The sequence below is a fragment of the Perna viridis genome, chromosome 10 (genome assembly GCF_037379345.1).
Source record: "Perna viridis isolate PV_CMFRI_1.1 ecotype Kerala chromosome 10, ASM3737934v1, whole genome shotgun sequence".
NCBI lineage: Eukaryota > Metazoa > Mollusca > Bivalvia > Mytilida > Mytilidae > Perna > Perna viridis.
In genome coordinates this window covers 5,247,409-5,253,180 of record NC_142454.1, presented here as the reverse complement: position 1 = coordinate 5,253,180, position 5,772 = coordinate 5,247,409, and positions in this window count along the sequence as shown.

The window sequence follows — 5,772 nt, the reverse complement described above, 5'->3', positions numbered from 1 at the left end:
AAAAATAGTTAAGCTTCCGCTTTTTGTATTATATCAGATACATATTCGAGGCTAAACTTGCCTTTCGTCTTGAATATTTTTGGTTTTATGTATTTCTAGTAAACAGTTTACGAGTGGATGTGTACGTAACTAATCTCATTTTCGGGAATCTCATCTGGTTCACAATTTGGCTTCTGCTGTTGTATTCTTGTTTTTGATTCAAGACTGAAGTATACTTTCAAAGTACTTAATTTAAATGCAGATGGTGGGATAGAACTCCTTGACATAATTTCAATATGAGTCAAAATTACAAGGTTCTCATCTCGTCTTCGATAATGTTGTATTGTCATATTGAGCTTCTGTTGTTTTGTATACTTTTATTTCTGGCTTTGAAGTACACCTTAAAACATTTTAAGTTACCAAGTTTGTTTTCAATCTCAACGATTTAAGTGTAGGTTTAGATATTTGTGTTTGTTTAGAAGTTAAAATTTAAGTTGATTCGATATAAACATTGTGTATTTTGTTTAGGTGGACACAATGTCTTTAAAATCAAATGAAATTTTGTATACTTAGATAGCAACAATTATCATGAATTTAGCGACCTTTTATCTTCCATTGCCTAGATTTTACATCAGTAACAGCACACGAACATGTACTTTAGTTCGAAATATATCTCACTAATGAAAACGCAATAATGTACCATGTAATTGTCCTTCTTTTACCGCAAGACAATATTATCAATACAATCAGAATAGGATGCGACATTTACCAACAAATGTACTTTGTATATTAAAAAAACAGACCCGGATACAAGATAAAAAACAATTGTTTGATCGTCCCAGTAAGTTGAACAAAAATTCATAAACTATAGGGTGTTTTTGGATACCCTTTATCGACCAATAACCACGGGTCCTGTATGAACGAGTCCAACACTCACTAAATGAGGTAAGATAGATATGGCAACTTTTTCTTGTGACAATATTTTCTTTTTTGTTATTTTTACACAGTGTCAAAGGTGGTATTTTTCGTTTTTTGTTCGGATTTGACATCATATCAGGAATTACGGTATTTTTGTATTTTAAAATCATAGAAATGGAAATGACGATACAAGCTACAATAATCTTAATTTCATGTACCTAAGAGTAATCAAGGGAACCAAGGTTATAGCGGTAATAAAAAAAATTAATCCAGGGACAAAGACCAGACATGGAAAACAGACATACACAACAAAGAACATAAAGTCACTAAAATCATACATACAAAGTAACAAAAGTAAATGAGCAACTCGGACTCCACTAAAAACTGGGAGCATGGACCAGGTGCACCGGTAGGGTAAGCGTCCTCTGCTTTTCTAGAAACACCCGCCGAGGTGCTCATAAAAAATCAAGACCTGGGTAGACAAACGAGGAAAGGAAAACTATGACCCATTGAATAAATCAGTTTTCATGGTGCTGATGGATACACCATAACGATCCACGAGTTCATGATGACGACCATAAAACGTCTGTAGTGATGACTTCAATCTTGTAGCAACATAATCCTGTTCCAGAAGCCTATTTGTTGGAGTTCTAGCGCGATACAAAAAGTCTTCGTAGTTTCGGCAAGCTCTGGCATAACGTATGAGTTGTGATATGAACAGTCCGTACGCAGGAGCCGAAGGGATGTTGCCACAGATGAGAGGAAAGTTGACAATTCTGAATGAAAAGTCATCACGTTTGTCGTAAAGTTTGGTAAAAGTTTTCCTTTACCATCAATATCTAAGTGTAGGTCAAGATATGAAGCTGACTTCATAGTGTCTGTAGTGTCCTTTATCTCAAGTTCTTTTGGGTACATGCGACGTATCAAATCCCCGAAATTAGGAAATCTTTGTACTAAAATCAAAACAATCGGTAACTATATTATTGTTTCTGTTTAAAGATATACTAGTCAACAAGAGAAACGGTAAAACAAATTACATTATTTGACCTTTTAGGTACAATGCCAAAAATATAAAAATAGCGCAGTGATATACAATAACATGAGACGGTTTCTTGACCAGATAGGGACGGATCAAACAAAATATCGAGAATGTCAGTTTGGGGAATGAAATAGATAAATTATCATACTATTCATTTGACTCCAAATTATGTTGTTATGACGATTGGGTATTCCTTGGGTCCTTTTGTCTGCTTTCGATGTCGTTTGAAAGACTTACCTCAGGGTCATGACGTTAATAAATAAATAATAAATAAAAGTATTTCAAGGACAAAGACCAAACATGGAAAACAGACACACAATTAAAGAACCTACAATAACCAAAATGATACATACAAAGTAACAAAAGTACATGAGCAACTCGGACTCCACTTAAACTGTGAGCAGGGACCATGTGCAAGGGAAGCATCCTCTGCATTTTTAGTAAGACCCGCCGAGTTGCTCATAAATAAGTCCAGTCTGGTGAGGAAGGGAAAACTATGACATTTAGAACAAATAAATTCATGATGCAGATGGATACACCGTAACGATCCACCAAGAGTTCATGATGACGACCATTAAGCTTCTGATATCTTAAATCTTGTAGCAACATAACCTTGTGTCAGTAGCCAAATGGTAAGTAGTCTAGCGAAATACAAAAAGTCAGTGTAGTTACGACAAGCTCTGGCTTGACGTAGGAGTTGTGATATGAAAATTCCATACGCAGATGCTCAAGGGATGTTGCCACTGATGAAAGGAAAATTGACAATACGGAATGAAAAGTCAACGCTTTTGTCGTATAGTTTGATATCAAGTTCTTTTAGGTAAATGCGATGAATCAAATCCCAAAACTAGGATTGTTTAAAGATAATACGTCATTTATACAGCAGAAACCGAGATTAACGGATCTAGCTAAACTATTTCCTTCTTTTGGCTCAAATCAGCTATAAAGTCAGCCTTAAAAGAGTGGAGGAATAGATCAGGAAGCACAATTTTTTCCCATTTGAATGCCGACCGTTTGTTGAAATTGCGTATACCACACTTGACAAATATGTTTTCGATAAAAAATTCCAGTATTTTACAAACATCTTGGTCTGTATATTTCGAAGACGATTTGGAATTTTTTTTTACAAAGTATGAGGAGTCCCTTCTAATAACTACATATCTGTATCGGGGTTTGGACTAAGTATGGGGAAAAGAGTTGAAAAATCAAATTTTTTAATGTATTGTATTCTGATAATAATTTTGAATTGAGGATTTTCAGAAGATATTTCGAATTTTCCAGGATACATATTGAATTTATACAACTGCGTGAGTAACAAGTGGCATGGTTAGACTGGACACCATGTTTGGCAGCTGCAAGTTAACAGAAGTTAAAAGATTTTAGAGATTTGACTTCTCTTTTATAAGAATGAAAACTCATATGATCCAGCCACTTTCAGAAAGTTGAGCGGAAACTGATTTGTTAATAGTAAATTTGAAACCGATGTCGGGAATAGGTAGGACCCGTCTGGACTTTCCCCCCTTTTCTGCCACTATCCAAAGGACGATAATTGTACTTTGTTTTGTTAAACATCAGTTACCTGTCTAAAATGGTGACATAAACAAATATATGTCAAATTAACAATGAATAAATGTGAACCAACCCAAAATTTATCTCTCTACATTTAGTAGAATTTATATGTTTAAAAAAAGGCAAAAGGTACGTATTATTACTTCACAGTTACAAAAAAGGCATAAAAGGGGATTGTTTGGGCTGCCTGAAAGACATTATATGCTTAATGGAAGTAATGTCAAAATGAACAAAATGGCACTAAACTTCTACAGGAAAACCTTGAAGGGTAAAGTACATGTATCATCCCTCTAACTAACCAATCAAAACAAAACCAAACATATATATAGTGACATGTTTATTAACATCAGCCAACAAAACTGAATGGACTACTTAATAAGTCAATATACATAACTCTTACTCTCCATTGTAGTAAACGTTTAAACGATAAATTTAAAAATGCGATACTAGAACATGCATGTTATGGAACATTTCATTCAACTTGTGACATGATAGTCATCTGTTTATGTGGATAATCATTAATTTTTGTATAACTCTTCATGATATTAAGGTCTAAAAAATTGTTTTGTATGAGTTTTCAAACAGTTTACTTTGAAAATGTATATTTGAAACATCCGTATTTGATTCCCAACGTCAAAAATTAATACAAACTGTTAAAATTCAGTGTGACCGATGTATTTTTGCCTGAATTGAGCTGTTTAGACGTGGAATGTTACATGTACCTCACGATTAATGGAATGATCTAAAATTTAGTAGATATTTGTTTGAATGGGATTACATATATGTAGTCACTGTGTGCATACAAGGTCAAGATTCCAAAAGCTAATATACATTTTGTCATTTGTTTACAATTATGCGTAGATTAAAATAAGCTCATGTTTTCATTCATAGATCTAATGATGTGTTTAAACTGGTTATTCTGATTGGATGTTTGCCGATTACCAGACTGCCGTAGAACACGTATCGATTGAATTCTTCATTGTGCATTGTTATGACATGTAACTAATCATATTTGGGTCGTTCCATTCATCATTAGGATCATTAGGAACGATGTCAGATACGACGTCTGCAACGATTACTCCAATGATAATGCAACGGTTACACTGATTGTTTACAGGTTGCAAGTACATGGTTAACTTAAGTCACGATCTGTTGTAACCCGTATAAATAATAGGTGCATTTTAGTTTTTTTACCTCAATATGACAAAGGATATATGTAGAGTTGAAATGCAGACGTCTAGAAAATCTGAACAAATGAAAACAAAGAAAAAAATAACAAAAACACTCAACATCGTAGCATTTGAAAGCAAATCTTGCGTTAATACACAGTTATCTGTGAACTATCAAATATATATAAAAAAGAAAAAAAGTTTAAAAAAGCACATACATGTATTGTAACAAAATGTTTCTATGTCCTACAGTTTTCAAGTTTTAACCTTTTACTATTCTGTCCGCAAATGAACAAGCTTGTTTAATGGTGAAATGTAGTTTGTCACTCTACATTCACGAATAACACGCACTCATGCTTTTCGGACTAAGCCATCGGATTTCACTAGATTTTTATTTCGCTGTCTAGGACTTCTAATGGCCTTTGATTTCGTGCCAAATTATCGTCAATCATTAGTACCACATCTCCTACCTGGAGATTACGTTCCTCTTTTTGCCATTTCTTACGACGCTGACGATTTTGTAGATACTGGCTCTTCCACTGTTTCTAGAATTGATTAGCAAGAACTTGGACTTGTCTCCACTGCGACTTATACATGTCTTTTACGGATAATTGTTCAATTATTTGAGTATTTATATCACTATGGTTGACCTTATAAGTAAGTATAACATTTGGTGTAAGAACTGCTGGTGAAGATGGGTCACTTGATACAGAAACGATTGATCGACTGTTTACTATGCAGCATACCTCTGCCATCAGAGTACAAAGTACTTCATGAATGAGTAATCAAAGGGAACCAAGGTTATAGCGGTAATCAAAAGAATGTATTCCAGGGACAAAGACCAGACATGGAAAACAGACATACACAACAAAGAACATAAAGTAACTAAAATCATACATACAAAGTAACAAAAGTAAATGAGCAACTCGAACTCCACTAAAAACTAGGAGCATGGACCAGGTGCACCGGTAGGGTAAGCATTAATTGCTTAACGTTATTGTCCATTAATAAAAAATCTAAAATTCTCCTCGTTAATCCAAGCATCCGTGTCCAATTATCTTTTTGTAGTCTACCTGCAACACGCAAAGTTTGATTTGA